Source organism: Dromiciops gliroides, chromosome 1 (assembly GCF_019393635.1).
Source record: "Dromiciops gliroides isolate mDroGli1 chromosome 1, mDroGli1.pri, whole genome shotgun sequence".
NCBI classification, from domain to species: domain Eukaryota; kingdom Metazoa; phylum Chordata; class Mammalia; order Microbiotheria; family Microbiotheriidae; genus Dromiciops; species Dromiciops gliroides.
In genome coordinates, this window is record NC_057861.1 from 205,230,479 (window position 1) to 205,250,236 (window position 19,758).

The 19,758-nt window shown below is 35.2% G+C and overlaps 1 pseudogene; it reads right to left on the minus strand.

The window, feature by feature from the left end:
* The window catches only part of LOC122747080, a 101,952-nt pseudogene extending 82,431 nt beyond the window's left edge, over nucleotides 1–19,521 (minus strand).
* Nucleotides 19,522–19,758: the final 237 nt, after the last annotated feature.

Consider the following 19,758-nt stretch of genomic DNA (forward strand, 5'->3'; position numbering starts at 1 on the left):
TAGGAAGGTACTTTGTCCACTCTTTCACCTAGCTGCAGGTTGATGATACCTTTAGGGTAAAATTTAGGGGGGGCAGGATTGCACTGGGGAAGGGAGAAGAGGAGAGATACAATGGGGTGAAATCTCACATGAAAGAAGCAGGAAAGGGCTTTTGGAGTGGGGGCAGAGAAATAATGAAGGAGTGGGACAGTGAATGAGACTTATACTCAGAATTAGCTCAAAGACCTTAATCTTATCAGAGTTGGCTCAAGGAGGGAATAACAGATACACTCAATTGGGTTGAGTAGTGTATCTAACCATGTAGGAAAGTAGAAGGGGAAGGGGATAGGAGGTAGGGGTGAAAGAAAAGAGGGCAGAGCAGGGGAGGGGCAGTCAGAAGCAAAATAATTTTGAGCAGAGATAGGGTAAAAGAAGACAGAGAATAGAGTAAATATTATGGGGAGGGAATAGGATGGAGGGAAACAGTTAACAATAGTAATTGTGAAAACATTTTGAAGCAGAGGCAAGAGTATTGTAAGATGATGATGATTGATGATGATGGATCAATTGACTGATGGATTGATGATGATTGGAGGAATATGAGGACTGACTGATGATGAGGATTGAATGAAAAGGATTGATTGACCATGATAAGGATTGACTGAAGATGGTGATGAGGATTGATGGATGATGACTGGTGATGGATTGATGATGATGGCAAATGTATGGTACTTACATTGCTGGATTATTGTGAAGAAAATTATTTGTCAACTTTAAAATACTATACAAATATTATCTATTACTTTTGTTACAATAAAAGAGATACTGGAAAGTGAGGTAAAGTGGAGGCATATGAAAAATGGATTCTCACAATATAATACTCATCACTTTGTATTACATGATTCTAATTTCTCCTATTTGGACTCCTTTCCTAAACTCAATTATTTTTTTTAATATTCTACTTCTTATTTCTAGATTTTCCCCTGGATACTTTTTTTCTCCCTCCTGTCTATGTGTTCTGAGAATGAATAGTACGCTTGATATTTCTATGCACTTCTTGGCTTTCTCTTTTTTATTTACTGGTCAGCTGATCTGCATTCACACTTAGCTTTCTTTTTTATTTTTTAATTATAAAAGTATTTTATTATTTCTAATTACAGGTAAAATAGTTTTCAACATTTGTTTTAATAAGATTTTTAGTTCCAAATTTTTCTCCATCCCTCTCTTGCACCCTCCCCAAAACAGAAATCAATCTGATGTAGGTAAAATATGTACAATTACATTAAACCTATTTCTGCATTAGTCATGCTGTGAAAGAAGAATTAGAACAAAAGGGGAAAACCTCAAAAAAGAAAAAAAAATAGAAACAGAATGGTTCAATCTACATTGAGAATTCAGGATTCTTTTTTCTGGATATGAAGAACATTTTTCAACATGAGTCCTTTTGAATTGTCTTTGGATCATTGTCTTGCTGCTGGGAGGAGCTAAGTATATCACGGTTGATCATCACACAATGTTGCTGTTATTGTTTCCAGTTTTCTCATGGTTCTGATCACTTCTTTCACATTAATCCACTGAAGTTTTTCCAAGTTTTTCAGAAATCTGCCTGCTCATTATTTCTTACGGAAAAATAGTATTCCATTCCATTACATTCATATACCACAACTTGTTCAACCATTTCCCAATTGGTGGACATTCCCTTAATTTTCAATAATTTGCCGCCACAAAGAGAGCTGCTATAAATATTTTTGCACATTTGGGACATTTTCTTTTGTTTATGATCTCTTTGGGATACAGAACTAGTAATGGTATAACTGGGCCAAAGTGTATGCACAGTTTTACAGCCCTTTGGACATAGTTCCAAATTGCTCTCCAGAAAAGTTGGATCAGTTCTCAACTCCACCAAAGGGAAGGCAGAGCAGGGGAAGGGCATTCAGAAGCAAAACACTTCTGAGGAGGGATAGGTTAAAAGAAGTGAGAAAATAGAGTAAATAGCATGGGGAGAGATTCGGATGGAGGGAAACAGTTAACAATAGCCAATAAAAAAATATTTGAAATTGAGGCAAGAGTAATGTAAGATGATGTTGTTGATGATGATCATGAGGATAGATGATGATTGGAAGAAGATAATGATTGATTGATGATGTTTACTGATTAATGATGATGATAAAATATATGGTATTTACTTTTCTGGGCTATTGTAAAGAAAATTCTTTTCAGGTATAAGGTAGCATATAAATGTTATCTATTATTGTTGTTGCAATAATCAACCTCATGGCCTTATTGTAAGGTAATCTCTCTTTAAAATACTATATAAATGTACTTTATTATTAAAAAATGGTGAGCAGGATGCTATCAGAAAGACCTGGAAGGACCTGCACAAGCTGATGCAAATTGGAATATTCTGTATACAAAATAACATCAATATTTCTTCCCCCTTTTCTCCCCTGCTTCTTGCCCTCCTTTTATCAGTGAACCCCCTTTTCCCTTTACCTTTTAACTACTCTAAAGGGTAAGCTAAATTTCTTTATCCAAATTAGTGTATATGTTATTCCCCCTTTGAACCAAATCTGCTGAAAGTTTGAAATAATGCTCACCCCTCCCATCTTTCCCTCTATTGCAATAATATTTTGCACTACTTCATATTATTTAATTAACCCCATTCCATCACCCCTTTCCTCTTTTCCCCATACACTCCTTTTTACTCATTAATTTTCTTTATATAACCACATCCAAGTCATTTTATACCCATACCTTCTATGTATACAACTTCTACCTGCCCAAATTGAGATAAAGCTCTCAAGAGTATAACTTCCCATGTAGGGATGTAAATAGTTTAACCTCATTTACTAACTTTTTTCCTCTTTACCTTTTTTATACATGAGTCTTTTATTTGAAGATCATATTTACTGTTCAATTTTGGTCTTTTCATTAGGAAACCTTGGATGTTCCTTATTTCATTGAATGTCCATCGTTTCTTCTGATAGATAATGCTCATTTTTCCTGGGTGGTTGATTCTTGGTTGCCATCCAAGCTCTTTGCATTTTGGAATATTGTACTTCAAGGCTTCTGATCCTTTATTGTTGAAGCTTCCAGGTTCTGCACAATCCTGACTGTGACTCCAAGATATTTAAATTATTTATTTCTTGCGGCTTGGAGTATTTTCTCCTTCACCTGATAATTATGGAATTTGGCTACAATATTCCTTGGAGATTTCATTTTGGCATCTCATTCAGGAAGTGATTAATGGATTCTTTAAATGATTGTTGTATCCTATGTTCCTTCCTTCCTTTCTTCCCTTTCTTCCTTTCTTTCTTCCTTCCTTACTTCCTTTCTTTTTCTTTCTTAGTGGTTTTATACACACAGGTCTTTTCCCTTTCCCTTTTCCCTTTCCTTTTGTTATTCTTGCTGTGTTTGTTTTTGATAGGGCAATGAAGGTTAAATGACTTTTCCAAGGTCACACAGCTAGTAATTGTCAAGTGTCTGAGGTCAGATTTGAACTTGGGTCCTCCTGAATCCAGGGTTGGTGCTTTATTCACTGTGCCACATAGCTTTTGCAAGCACACCATTTCTTCTCTGCAACCTGCCTTGTTCTGTAGCTTGGAAAAAAGATACTGATGAGTGTGTAATTTAAAATACTAAATGTGGGTTCTAATCTGTCCCCCCAGTTTGGAGGGAAACTGACTAAAATCACTGATAAACGAATTTAGGTTTTTAAAGGATTTATTGAAAGATAGTAAAAGAAAGAAAGATTGAGAACAGTCTTCCTATAACCTAGCAATTCTAGCTTTCCTAAACTCCCCTGTGAAGACCTGCTACCACACCATCTCTCCAGCCAAAACAGACCAAGCCCTCAGCCTCCGATTCCTCCTTCCTATTCCCCTCCAAGAAATGGGAGGTTCTTCAAGTTGATTTGTTCTCTGGGCCTGATGGTGGTCAAAGTTAAAAGTTGTTACCTTCTGAGAACAATCACTTTCTTAAGTACCCTTAAGTACCAGCCAGATGTGCTTACAATCTAGTAAGAGGTCAACAGTCAGTTGCCTTATCTAATTCAATCAGTTTAAATCTACAGGTGGGTCCCTGAATATGTGTTAAATCCATTACCTTAACACACCAGAAACTAACAAACAATAAACAACAACAACAAACAAAAATCCCCTTGAATATTTACAAGAGTGCATGAGAAGTTCTGCAGTTAGTTTCCCTGTTAGGAAAAGGAAAACATGGTGAAAGAAAAATATCTCCTTTTCTATTTCTTCAAATTTCCTTTCCCCAAATATACATTGAGAAATATAAGTAGAGGCAAATGACAGAGTCTAAGCTTCATCTTGGAAAATCTTTCCTCAGATTGATGTAATAAAAACCAACAAATATTTTAGCAATCCTACTAGGAAGCGATTTGGGCATCATCATTACTATACTCATGCCTTATATATTTATATTTGTTTAATGTATGAAGTGCTTTTATTTATGTTATTTCCTTTAATTTTCTGTGACCCTTTAGGATATGTATGACTATTATTAGTATTTGCATTTTAATAACTGAGAAAATTAACTGACTTGCCAAAAGTCACTGTTACTATATAAAATATAACATTAAATCCTGGAAGCCTTTAAAATAGCCTTGCCTGACCTCATTGTACATTTTAAAGGTGAGAGAAGATATGAACCAGAAAGATTAAATGGCTTTCTTAAGAACTCTCATTTCACTAAATATTCCTCTTATTCCTAACCTAGAGTTTCATCCATGGTAAAGCAGTGCAATTCATTGTATGTAATAAAAATACATTTTGAACTTCCTGTTCATCTTTTTTCTTGTTATAATTATATTTGCATTCATCTAAGCATTTAGAGAATTAGGGCCCTGAAAAGAAAGTACTTAATAATTTATATATGCATGCATGTATTTGTTTATGGATATGTATTTATATATATATATATATATATATATATATATATATATATATATATATATATATATATATATATATATATATATATATATATATATATATATATATATATATATATGCTGGGGTGGGAGTGGGGGTAAGCTCCCACTTTCTATAAAATGCTCCAATGGCGTGCATCTCAAATAGCCTCTGACAACTAAAGCCCAACTCCTGACCTTCTCGTGGCAGAACTGTTTTCACTAACAGGAGAGGGGTGAAGGCGAGTCATTGGCGCCTTAAAACCAGTCTCTTTGGGCAGGTGGGGCTCCTTAGCCTTGGCAGGAAACCCGCCTAGGGGAAGGAACCCTGATTTTAAACCTCCACTGCCTTGCAGCTATACCCATATATGGGAAAGACTTCAGGAGTTAACCCCAAGGAAAAATCAGGAGTTGGAGTCCCTTAGCCAGTTGGATGTTGGACATCACATCCCTCTGGCAACTCCTTCGGCAGCACGGGTTACAAACTGTATTGGCTCTGCCTCTCCTTTGGATCCACCAATATCAGGGAGAGGGAAAACCTGCTCCATGGGCAACAGCTTGTTTTCCATAGTGATCTGCCCAGGCCAGCACCCTGGAGTGTACACTCCAGCTGCTCCTCATGGGGTAGATATAACATGGGATGTGGCAGTTACTGGTTATAAGTCACTCAGGAGCTGTGGCTCCCGAGTCAGACTACATAGCAACACTGTGGCCTGTGGCTCTTCAAGGCACTGATCCATGGTTGTCCAGGATTGGTGGAGGCCTACTATATGTGTGTGTGTGTGTGTGTGTGTGTGTGTGTGTGTGCGTGTATGTATGTATATATAAAATGACTAGGCTGTCAGCATTCATTTTTATGTATTTCTTTATATAATTAATTAACATATTTTATTATGACAGCATCAATGAATTGAAATATCTTATTTACAAGGCTCCCCTGGGGAAGATCAGAAGAGGAAGCAATGGCTTGCATTTAGCATTATGATACAATTAATACTAAGTGGCACTAATCTGTCAGGTGATACCTGTCAATTAAGTCTAAGATGGCAAGGCAATGCGGTTTAAGGACAAACCAGACTCAAATAGTTGAAAAGCAAAATGTTTTGAAATATATCTTATGTTAGAATTATTTTTTTTATTATAATGGTTTCCTAAAGTAGGAAGATATATGTATGTTTGTATTGTTTGGTTATTAACAAGTCTTATAAAATGCAGATTACTACCATGGGGAGGTTTGAAAATATATCTTTCAGAACCATTTATTTTATCTATCACATCTATTACCTCCCCCAGGCATGCATCTTGAAATACTTTGCAATAATGACTTCATTAATCAAAAGTATGACTAAATAAATATGTCATTTTACATAAGTAGAGAAGGTGAGTATTTCTCCTGGGAGGATAAACATCAGCACAAGTGGTGGCTCTTTTCAACTAGCTATTAAAATGTTGATTTTCTAATTGATTAGCTTTGCAATTGTTCTTGTACATACACAAACACATTTTTTGGTAGGTAAATTTGATAAAATATTTTATAATCAAATAAGTTTAGACACTGAAAAAGAGGACTCAAATAATTTGAAGAATATGTATGCATGATGCATATATGTTTACACATGCCTTTCTATTAAGACATGTGTACATGCATACATGCATGTGTATATGTATATGTATGTTCTTTTTCTTGCCCAGCATTCACACAAATATAAGTCTTCTCAGTTCCACCCCTACAACATCTTTTGTATTTAATTTTCTAATTTTATTTTACTTCACTTGCTTATCCAATATCCCAAATCAGGACTTTACATTCTGTCACTTGGAATATTGTAATTGGCCAGTAGTCTGATTTATGACTTCGAAATTGATTGAAGGCCTAACTTCCTTCCTTCCTTCCTTCCTTCCTTCCATTCTTTCTTTCTTCCTTCCTTCCTTCCTTCCTTCCATTCTTTCTTTCTTTCTTTCTTTCTTTCTTTCTTTCTTTCTTTCTTTCTTTCTTTCTTTCTTTCTTTCTTTCTTTCTTTCTTTCTTTCATTCTTTCAGGGCAGGGCAATGAGCATTTAGTGACTGCCCAAGGTCACACAGCTAGTAAGTGTCAAGTGTCTGAGGCTGGATTTGAATTCAGGTCCTCCTGAATCCAGGGCCAGTGCTTTATCCACTGTCCCACCTAGCTGCTTTCTTATGTAATCCTCATGTAGTTAGCAAAATTCTATTCTTAAAGCATAGTTATCTATGGTCCTTCTGTGTTATAGAGGGATTCCAATAAGAAGGATGCTACTGTGATAAAATCTGCAAGGGGATTTTAATTCCTGAGCTTTGAAAAGTTGTATATAAATTGTTGTATATAAATTCTGGGGATTTTTGATAATTGGAATATCAATAGATGTGAGGAAGGGGCTTAAAGTTTTATGAAAAGGGAAGAAAATAATTAAAATTATAGATTCATATCATGCAAAATGCATTGAAGTTATAACCACAAAGGAGTAGAGAATAAGTTCTGACTCTGTTATTGACTACCTTTGTGACCATGGGTAAGTAATTTCCATATTTGGACCTCACTTTGCTTATCTATAAAACAAGAGGATTAAAAGAATAACTATTGTCCATCTCATAATGTATTATCCTATTATCCTATGGATAATAGGATAATACATTACAAGGGACTCACAACCATTTTACTGATGACGAAGATGAGGCTCAGGAATCAATATTCAAAGCTGTTAAAGGTTAGTGGAAAAGGCATATAAATATTTCTAAGATTTTATTTTTATCTAAATATTTTTGTATATCCCTACGCACTATTTTGGAATATGTTGTCTTAGTTTTCTTATGAGTTATGATTGAAATTAATTGTGAATTGATATTTAAAATTTTTATAAACTACAAAAAACTAGAATATTCTCAGCAATGACTACATTTGTATTTTAGTAAGGCTGAGCTTTCATCTTTGATTTTATGTAGGAAAAATATATCTCAATGATTTGTCTTTGACTAGTACCTCTATTATTCCATAATTAGAATGGAAAAAGGACATGTTTCCAAGGAACAACAATGGTCAAACAATTTTTAACTTAACTCTGTGTTGCCACCAGATGGCATCTGCTTTTGTCCAAAGGGCACAATGTCCTTATTTTCACCTTTCTACAAGGATAAAATGCAACTTCAGCTGCAGATGGTTACAAATATATTCAAAGCACTTAAGGTTGGTTAGCCTGGAGAAAGGAAGGCTTGAAAGGTATGCTATAGCCAGGTGGTACCATTAAGCTCAACAGAATCAAGAATTAAATTTTCAGTGTGACAGTTTATACCTCCAAAGTCAGAACACGCTACAAATTAGGGTTTTATTTATTATTTTGTTGTTGTCTAGACTTAAGAAAATGAGTCTGATAATAATGCAGTTAATACTATAGATTTTTAATATAAAGTGTCTTGCATATATTTTTTTAGATGCCTGGCTGCTAAGCATTTATTAGCACCTCGCTATTAAGGAGTATGTGTTAACTTTCTGCAAGTACTTAAAAAAATTTAAAAAATAAAAAACCATAACATGAAAGGAAAATTTGATTTGCTTTAGGTGGTCTCAGAAGACAGTACTTGAGGGGCAGCTAGGTGGCTCAGTGGATAAAGCACTGGCCCTGGATTCAGGAATATCTGAGTTCAAATCTGGCCTCAGACACTTGACACTTACTAGCTCTGTGACCCTGGGCAAATCACTTAACCTCCATTGCCCCAAAGAAAAAAAGACAGTACTTGAATGAATGATTGGAAGTTATAAGGTGACTAATTTAGGGGGGTATGTCACAACACTCCCTAAAAATTAGAATTGGTGGAAAATGGAGTGGTTCTGAGTTCTTTATCTTTGGATATATTCAAATAGTGGCTGGATAACTATTTAGAGATGCTGTTGGTGGCACTTATATTCTATGTGAATTCAGCCTAGTATGTATTTCTCAAAGCAATAAAGATGACCAACATTCTAGATTTTGTAGTTATGAAGCACTGATTTGATCAGACACTTCATGGTGATGCATAATCTACTGGATGCTGAATCACTATTTTGCCATCTTCTTGTATACATTCCATTTCCTAGCTACCAATTATTGCAGGACCCAACCATGAGCCTCATCCAATGTGGATGTACACAAAGAAAATGTTTATTAAATTTATTAAATATTTATTGGAATTTTTATTTGACTTAAACATTGCTTCTAGAAAAGTTGTGCCTAAATACATCCAGAAAATGAGAATTATATTATTTAGGACAGGCTCTCTTTAGCCTCTAGGGAGATCCTTAGGGAATTTTTTTTCTCCCCTGAGGAGAAAAGGTAAAGTGACAAACTACATCATGATTATGGTATAGAAACATCTTTCCTAGATTTTGATAATTAATTGTAGGATACTTGGCTAGTTAAATTAAATCCAGGAGGACTGAGACTCACCTTTATCCCCCACAAATATAGATATAGATATAGATAGATAGATAGATATAGATATTATCTATCTATCTACCTATATCTACATCTACATCTATATCTATCTATCTATATTATATATATGTAATCTGTGACTGAGACCTGATGTAACTTATGAAAGACTTAGCTGACTATAGTAGCATCAGAAAAGCAGAAAGAAGCTTAAAATTTATGAAAGCCTTCTTTCCTGGGAGTACACATACAAGTAAAGTACTGAAAAGGCAAAACAAAGAATAACAACAATAACCTTTGTGAATTTTTCTGGTTTTGTTTTTGATTGTTGCCTTAAGTATGTTTTCAGGAAAGATTTTGTTTCATTATTGAGTACTTTAAAGATTTGCGATTTTGTTAGATCAGATACTGTTGGTAAGACTGTCTCTAATATAAACAATTTTATTGTTCCTGTTAAGATGGGTTGATGACAAGATTCTCACATTCTTTTAAGTACAAATGTCACAGGTGCATAATGGGATATTTTCATTCAACTGTGAGAAAAACCAAGAAAATGACTTTCAAGTGTAAAAATCCTAATAAATGTGGCCTGGCTGGTCTTGAAATAGTGCTTAAATCACTAAAGATTTTGAAAGCTATAGTTTTTCTAGTGTGAGAAGAGATGGAATTAGGGAGGAGGGTAAAGGGCCATCATTTTCTAAATCAGTTAATGTACCTAATTATGGAACCAAAACAAACAAACAACAACCAAAAAGAATAAAAAGCAACTAACAATAGAAAATAACAACAACAAACAAAAACAAAAACACATACGTTATAATCTCTTTCACATTTTAGACTGTCCCTTTGTATCCTTGTCTTTGAGTAAGAGAACTATAGCTGTCACTAACCATGGTTATGAAATATTCAATGTTTCTGAAGAAATCATTACCACTTCCTTCTTCTACTATGTCCTCTCTCTTCTTCCTTAAAAGATGTTTAAAATTCCATTGTAGGTGAAATCCCCACACTCTAGCCTTCATTAGCTCTCTCTCTCTCTACAACGTGAAGAAAGATAATTTCCTTGATATTTAGTGACTTGATCTCTCCTTTCAAGAAAGAGAATCCAATCCAAACGTGTAGGATTGTTACAAAAGGATACACAAGGTTTATACTATCTGATAACTGAAACAGAAAGGAAATGTTGAAGCTGATGAATATATGTGTAAAATATTCATTAATATTCTGAGGATATACTCCTACCATTAATGTAACTGGTATGAAAGAATAAACACTCATTCATTCATTCTTCAACAATGCAGGAAAAATTTCAAGGAAATGCTATTAGAAGTGAAAGTTCCATCTTTTCAACAGGAACCATCCTTATCTGGGAGTTTGTCATTATACGTCAACTGAAACCTTGCTACACTGCATTCTTTTTTAACCTTGGTGGGAGCATAATACATTTTTCTCCAACTGATTGTTTAACTGTGTGTGTGTCTTTCAGTTTTGCTTCTTATAAACAATATATTGATTGATTATGATTTTGAACCCATTCTGCTATCCACACTCTTTTTTTTAAGTTACATATAGAATTTGATAATAACTCCTGATAGCATCTTGATCATCATTTTTATAGTAAACTATAATTATATAGTACTTTAAAGAGAATTTACCTTACAATAGCGCCATGAGGTTGATTATTGCAATGGATAGTAGATAACATTTATATAATACCTTTTACATGACAAAGAATTTTTTTCACAATAAACCCAGGAAAGTAAGTACTATACATTTTATCATCATCATTATCAATCAGTCATCATAATCTATCAATCCTTATCTTCCTCCAACAATCATCATTCCAAATTAAATTTTTTTCAGTTCTGATTTGTTAACTGTTTCCCTCCATCCTATTCTCTCCCCATGATATTTACTCTATTTTTCCTCTTCTTTTACCCTATCCCTCCTCAAAAGTTATTTGCTTCTGGCTGCCCCCTCCCCTGCTCTGCCTTCCATTCTTTTACCCCTCCCTCCTTCTTTCCTGCAGGCTTAGATAGATTACTCCACCCAAGTGAGTGTGTATGTCATTCCCTCCTTGAGCCAACTCTGATGAGAGCAAGTAAGTTCATTGTGTAAATTCAGATGAGTGTAAGGTTCATTTACTGCCCCACTCCTCCTCCATCTCTCCCCCCAACTCCATAAGCCCTTTCCTGCTTCTTTCATGTCAGATTTCACCCCATTCTACCTCTCCCCTTCCCTCTATCCCAGTGTAATCCTCTCCCCCCTCAATTTTACCCTAAAGATGTCATCATGGGGCAGGTCGGTGACACAGTAGACAATACACTGAACCTGGAGCCAGGAAGACCTGAGCCCAAATCTGGCCACAGACAAAAGACAGTCAAGAACTCCTTGAGTCCACATGTGCCACCCAACCCTGACCACCCCACAAAAATGAAAAACAAAAGATAAATGCTTACAGATATCTTCCCTTCATACTCAATGCCCATGTGTGCCCTCTGTCTAAATTTATTCCTATCATCTGCCCTAATACTGAGAAAGTTCTTAGGAGTTAGAAGTATCATCTTCCCATGTAGGAATGTAAACAGTTTAACCTTTTAACATTGCTCATGATTTCTTTTTCCTGTTAACCTTTTTATGCTTCTCTTGGGTGTTGTATTTGAAAGACAAATTTTCTATTCAGTTCAGCTTTTCATCATGAATTCCTGAAAGTCCTCTTTTTCTTTGAAGGTCCATTTTTCCCCCTGAAATATTATACTCACTTTTGCTGGGTAGGTGATTCTTGGTTGTAATCCCAATTTTTTTTGCCCTCTGAATTATCATATTTCATGCCCTCTGATCCTTTAATTTAGAAGCTGATAGATCCTGTGCTATCCTGATTGTGGCTCCACAGTATTTGAATTGTTTCTTTCTGACTCCTTGCAATATTTTCTCCTTGACCTGGGAGCTTAGGAATGTAAATATTATATTCTTGGGAGTTTCATTTTGGGATCTTTTTCAAGAGGTAATCAATGGATTCTTTCAATTTCCATTTTATTTTCTGTTTCTAGAATATCAGGGTAATTTTCCCTGACAATCTGTTGGAAGATGATGTCTAAGCTTCTGTTTTGATCATGGTTTTCAGGTAGTCCAATGATTTTCAAATTATCTGTCCTAGATCTATTTTCCAGGTCAGCTGTTTCTCCAAGAAGACATTTCACATTGCCCTTTGTTTTTGTATTCATTTGTATTTGCTTAATTGTGTTTTGGTTTCTTATAAAGTCACTAGTTTCCATTTGTTCAGTCCTAATTCTTAGGCAATTATTCTCTTCAGAGAGCTTTTCGATTTGGCTTTTCAAGCTGTTGCCTTTTTTTTTCTTTGACATTCCTGCATCAATCTCATTTATCTTTCCATTTTTTCTTCTACCTCTATTACTTTATCTTCAAAATCCTTTCTGAGCACTTCTACAGCCTGAGACCAATTCATATTTTTCTTGGAAGCTTTGGATGTAGGAGCTCTGATGTTGCTATTCTCTTCTGAGGATGTACTTTGATTTTCCTTGTCAGTAAAGAAACTCTCTCTGTGCTTCATATCTTTGTCTGCCTGCTCATCTTGCCAGCCTATTTCTTGACTTTTGACTCCTTCTTAAAGTGATTCACTGCCTCCATGATGCACTATCCCAAATTTCAGGGGATCCCAGTTGGTAAGATTTAAGGAGAGGGATGTTCTCAGCTCACCTGTCCTGTGTTCTGGTCTGTAAGCAACCACAGGCTGCTTTCTCTTTAACCTTGAAACAAATTTGGTTCACTTTGGTTGCAAGTGTGTGGCAGACCTGTGTCCCTCACCCACCTGGGATGACCACCCAAGACTGTGTCCTTTATTTGAGCCCAGACTAAACATCTGAGTTCTACTTCAGTGGCGGCAGAGAACTCTATAATCTCCTCCCAGCTAACTGCTTGACCCTCTCACCAGACTGTGGGCTGAGTTAGCTGCAGCTGCAGCAGATTGAGAGGCTCCAGAAGTCTCTTTCTCTGGTGCAGACTGGCATTGGATCTGTGTCAGCATTTCTGTGGGAATGGGCTCCACTCCCACCCCAGTACAGTAGACACCTCCTTCAGACCTTCTAAGCCAACTGAATAGTTGCTGTCTGTGAGGTGGCTAAAATAATAGATATACTGTCTAAAAATCTAATGAGTGGTCACCAATGAATTAAAAGTTTTAGCAAGTGTTTGGACTTTTAAGCATTTATTAAGGAGTATAAGAATTTGGTGAAGGTTTAGAAAGAGGCCTAGATTAATCTATCTATCTCAGGGAGCCAGCATCTCTGCCCCCTCCTCATGAGGTCCTGGCCAAAGGGAGAGAGAGCAAGAGAGAGCTTTGCCCCTTTGTCATCCCACAAGCCTCCTGTGAAAAACCAGAAACATCCTGTCCACTCACACACAGTTCCAAGCTAATTGGCTGGTAGCTTTGATCAACAGTACCCATGAGCAAATGTCACTTACTGACACAAGGAACTGACCTTCCAAGTCACATGGCTTACCCTCAGACACCTTTTCCTCATGGCGGAACTTTCCTACAGTATCTCTCCAGTAGGGGGTGTCACTCCAATTTTCACACAACTTTGGCTGTAAAATGGTCTCAGTCCATCCTTTTGTGGGTTCTGCTGCTCCAGGAATTTTCTTATGGCATTATCTGGAGCTTTTCAGAGTGATTCTGTCAGGAGCTCAGAGTGCTTACTGCTTTTCCTCTGCCATTTTGGCTCCACCTCCCTGATATCCACTTTCAACGTATAGGTGAGTTCATTCCATTTACATTAAAGTTGTGATTAATTTTTATTTCCCTCCATCCTGTTTCCTCCTTTTATCCTTCTCTCTATCTTTTTATCCTGTTTCTCCTCAAAAGAGTTTTTTTTGTTCTGACCACTGTCTCTTTTAGGCCTCCCTCCTTTCTATCAGTTCCCCTATTTCTTTATCCCTCCTACTTCCTGATAATGGTAAAATAGATTATTATAACCATTTGAGGGTGTGTTTTATTACCTCTCTGAGCCAATTCTGATAAAGTAGGTTCAAGGGTTTCTTGATGTGCCCCCACTTTCCCCTCTAACACAGAAGCACTTATTTTTATGTTTCTTATAATTTAAATAATCTCTTCAGTCTTCCTTTTCCTTCCCCTTTTTTCCCCAATGCATCCTTTTTTCTTATCCTTTAGTTTTTTGTTTTTTTTTTTTAATTCTACCATCACAGTCAACTCAGACATGCCTTCTGTCTAGGAATACACCTTCTAACGTCCCTAACACTGATGAAGTTCTTGGGAGTTATGTTTAATCTTTCTATACAGGGATATAAATAAACAGTTTACATTTTAAAATATCCTATTATTTCTCTTTCATGTTTACTTTTTATGCTTCTATTCTGTCTTATGCTTTAAAGTCAAATTTTCTATTTAATTCTGGTCTTTTCATCAAGAATGCTTGCAATTCTCCTATTTCAGAAAACATCCATTTTTCACTTACAGGATTAAACTCAGTTTTGCTGGGTAGGTTAATTCTTGATTATAATCCCAGTTTCTTTATCTTCTTAACCATCATATTCTAGAACTTCTGCTACTTTAATTTAGAAGCTGCCAAATCTTCTGCGTTCCTAATTGTGGCTTTACAATATTGTTTTTTTCTTTCTGCATGCTTGCAATACTTCCTCCTAGACCTGGAAACTCTGGTTGCCAGATATATAATATTGCTGGGAATTTTCATTTTGGGATCTCTTTTAGGAGTGTCTCTGTGGATTATTTCAATTTCATTTTTGTCTTTTGGTTCTAGACTGTCAGGGAAATTTTTCTTGCTACTTCTTAGAAATATGATGTGAGGGTTCTTTTTATCATGCATTTCTTGTAGTCTAAAAATTATTCATGTATTTCTCCTTAATCTTTTTTTTTTTTTTTTTGCAGGGCAATGAGGGTTAAGCGACTTGCCCAGAGTCACACAGTGTCAAGTGTCTGAGGCAGGTTTTGAACTCAGGTCCTCCTGAATCCAGGGCCAGCGTTTTATCCCCTGAGCTACCTAGCTGGCCCTCAGTGTTTTGAACATCAGTTATTTTTTCAATAAGATACTTCATATTTTCTTTTATTTTTCATCATTTTGAGTTTCTTTTATTGTTTCTTAATGTCTCTTGGAATCATTTATCATAGTGGGGAGGGCACTATCCCAAGATTCAGATTTTTTTACACTGCTGTTTTCAGAGATAGTTCTGGGAGTCTGTACATTTTCTTTGCTTCCAAGGTACCATATAAAGAGAGGTATGGTAACTGCTTTCCTGGATTATGCTCTGGTCATTACAAAAGACTTTGTTCTCTTGAAGCCACAAGTGCTGATACTCCCTTAATTCCTGCCGTTGAGATGCTGTCCCTTGCTAGTGCTTTTTTCTCCTTTGGACTGAAAGCAAAGCAACTAATCAATTTTGAGTGACCACAAGAACACTGCTCTGATCTAGAACCATGACCAATACCCCTACTGCCCTGTGAACACTCCTATTCATGCTTGAACTAGGACCAGGAACTGGAAAAAAAATCTGTGAGATGTATGATTCAGTGTTTATTAAGGTGAATGAAATATTAATTTCAGGTTTTAAGAAATATTTTATTCACTTAAATACAGGATTCAGTCTCATTGTTTAACTATATATTTTTTTTCATTCACATGGTCTAAATTTTTATGAACTATTATGATCATGTCAAACCTGAGGGCAATTAAGTCAACACACTTTTATTAAGTGACTACTATGTTCCAAGCACTGTGCTTTGTGTTGGAATAAACACTATTTTCCTGCAAATTAATCCACAATTGTGTAATTTCTATTTAAAATCTGGCACTGTGCTAAATACATAAACATACAATTTTGAATCATAAAATTGAAGAACTGATAAAGACCTCCAATCCTTTAACCACATATATTCCTTGTACAGTAAAGCCAATTGAACTTGAAAAATAACAAATCATTTAACAAATGGCCATACAAAAGGGAGTTTGGATATAGTATATTCAGTGATCCTAAGTGTTTAAAATTAGAAGGGACATCAGTGAAGATCTAGTTCTTAACCACCCATTTTCATAAAGAAAATTGAGACCTAGAGAGGTAAATTTACTTACTCAAGTTCACATGAGTAATAAGTAGTAATAATGATGAAATTAACTCCGGAAATTCCAACTGTGATAGAAATGCAATCTTCAGTAAGTAGTGAGTGATCTTAAAGTCAAATCACCAAGTATTAACTGTACATAGTTATATTCAAGGCACTATGCTATGTGCTAGAGAATGGGAAAAAAATTTAAAAAAAAAACAGCCTAAAGCAAACCAAATATACAGAAGCAAAAATATTTCTCTGCCCTCAAGGAGCTCACATTCTAATGTATGAGGAATATGCAAACAACTATAAATAAACATACATTCAGAATAAATTGGTAAAAAACTGAGAGGAAATAAAAGAATAAGATTAAGAATTACAAGTTCAGGGGGCACCTAGGTGGTGCAGTGGATAAAGCACCGGCCTTGGATTCAGGAGGACCTGAGTGCAAATTCAGCCTCAGGTGCTTGACACTTGACACTTACTACCTATGTGACTCTGGGTAAGTCACATAACCCTCAATGTCCTGCAAAATATATATATATATATATATATATATATATATATATATATATATATATATATATATATATATATATATGTATATATATATATACATACATATACATATATATACATATATATACATATACATATATATACATATATATACATATATATACACACACACACACACATATATATATATATATATATATGTGTGTGTGTGTGTGTGTGTGTGTGTGTGTGTGTGTGTATATATATATATGTATATATGTATAATCTAACCTTAGACATTTATTAACTTTATACCCCTGCATAATTCATGTAAGCTCTGTCTGCTTCAGCTGTCAAATGTGGGTAATAATTGCATATATATTCTAGGTTAGTTGTAAGGATACAATGAAATAATATTTGTAAATAAATTTGAAAATCTTAAAGTAATATTTAAGTTAATTATTGTTATTATTTTTGTAGGCTATACTAGATATGGGATTAGAACCCAGGTCACAAGGAAATAAAAGATAACAGAAGGAATTGTAGTCAGAAAGCCCGATGTGTGTTTTTTTTTTTTCATATGTGTCATTGTAACACTAATTTTACCTATGTTTCAGTTTTCATATCTATAAAATGAGGGAGTTGGGCTCAGTGATGTGTAAGAACATTTGCAGATATAAACCCTCCAAACAGAATTTTCTCTCAAATCCAGTACATTTCTCAAAATTGCAATTTGCTTTCCTAACACTTTAAGCTTAAGGACCTCTAGAAAATTCCTCTCTGCTCATAACTCCCAAATGTACACAGAGCCCACAGTCTGTAAATTTGAATCACTAACATTCAATTTGATGGCTTATACCCACACTTATGATTTTGACAAAACATTTTATTAATTGAACTTTCATATGCAAAACCTATATATCAGTTCTCTATTTACACAAATTACAAACTATGTGTCTATTTTAATATGCTTCTTTCAACAAGCCATTTTGTCTGGCTTATATAATTGAATTTAAACTAGACATTTACCAATGGGAAATGAATTGATGGAAAAAAAATTCAAGTGTGTGCTAATTATATTAATACTACTTAGCATCCATTTTGTGTTGTAAAGTAGGGCTGACAGTGATCATGGAAAACAGTTATTAGTTATATGTAACACCCAGTGATGTCTATTGGTCATGAAAATTGTTTATATTGAATTAATGACATTAAATCAATATTTTTGCGTATTTTATATTGATATCTCATAATTATAGCTGAGTAAAAGAAAATGAAGAAAATCTGAAAACAATTTTCTCATTTACAAAACAGAGAAGAAATATAATACTATTATGACCTTCATATGGTTTTTGTGGGGAAGGAATCTATATGATAAGTAAAGTGCTATAATTTTATGAGCCATTAATATTATGTATTTTGATATTTTTGATGCATTATTGAATGAATCAGTGAAGAAACACTTTATTATGCCTTCATACTCTTTTCTGGTCCTGTCAATTTTATGTCATAAATGAATAGTCTGGTAAGAGAATTGGACACATATCACCTGTCATCTTGTTTGCTACTAGGCATATAAGGCTGTTTTGAGTAAGCCTAATAATAATGAGTTTACATCCTGACACTTATATTTCACTTTAGAAAAAGGAGAGATTTTATCTACCTGTGCAATAAGCTGAAGAGTTGTAGTGATCCTGAATTTTCTCATCCGTCAAATCAGGATAATAATATTTGCAATATCTATCTCACAAGGATGTTGTGAGACTCGGGTGAGATAATGTACAGAGAGTACTTTACGAGTCTTCAATTACTATGCAAATCTGAATTGTATCCCATTTTTACAGATATTTTCATGTCTGTGTCTTACTTTTTCTTCTGTCCTCTCATGTACCCCCACACTGCTTCCCAATTTATTTCAGGCTTCTGGGCCTGTGTTTACTTCAATGGCTGAGGCCAGAGATAACATTGAACTCAGTTCTATCTCAAACCATGGAGTGCTCACCTTTGTCTCCTTTGGTACACATCCTCCCATCTTCTTCTCGGATGTAGCCCTCCCGACACTCACAGCGGTAGCTGCCCAAGGTGTTGACACAGATCTGTGAGGAGAGTGTCTCATTGCTGGTGGCACACTCATCGATATCTGTATTTGAACCAATGTCCAGGGATAATTAGAGAGCTTTAGAAAATGGATTTCCTATGGTTACATCGGGTTAGGCGTTCTGTCTAGATGACATTCTTTATACAACTTCAATCATTGTGATTTTGGATAATTGATTAATCAATCAGTAAACAAGCATTTATTCAGTGCTTACTGTTTGTCACGAGGAGTGTTTAAAAGGAGACTCCTGATCAACTGATTTTGGTCTTAATGTTTTGTTTCTGTTGGCTTTCTCTAAGTGGTATTTACTTGAAAATATAGTGAGAACAGAAAGAAAAACTTCTCCCCACTCCACAATCGCTGAACATAATACTTCCCTAAACCACCTTATTCTTTGAGGAGAATGGGTTGAAATATAACTCAGTTTCTACAAAACATTCATACCATCATATTTACTTCTAAGTAGGAAGACTATTGAGTGAGTCTTTTTCTTCGCCATGAAGGTCTGATTAGCAAATTTCATTCCATTGGGGATTGATTCTGGAAAAGCTGGCCATAAATACAGTATTGATTAAACTCCTATTTTCTGGTGCTTTGCTCTCCTAAATGTTCACAATTCACTGCCAGTAAGTTCATAAATTGAGACCTTAATCAATTAACTTACCCTTGTTTATACTACTTGATGAAATTACCTAAGGATCTGGTAATAAAGACAATGAGGAATTAAAATAATTGA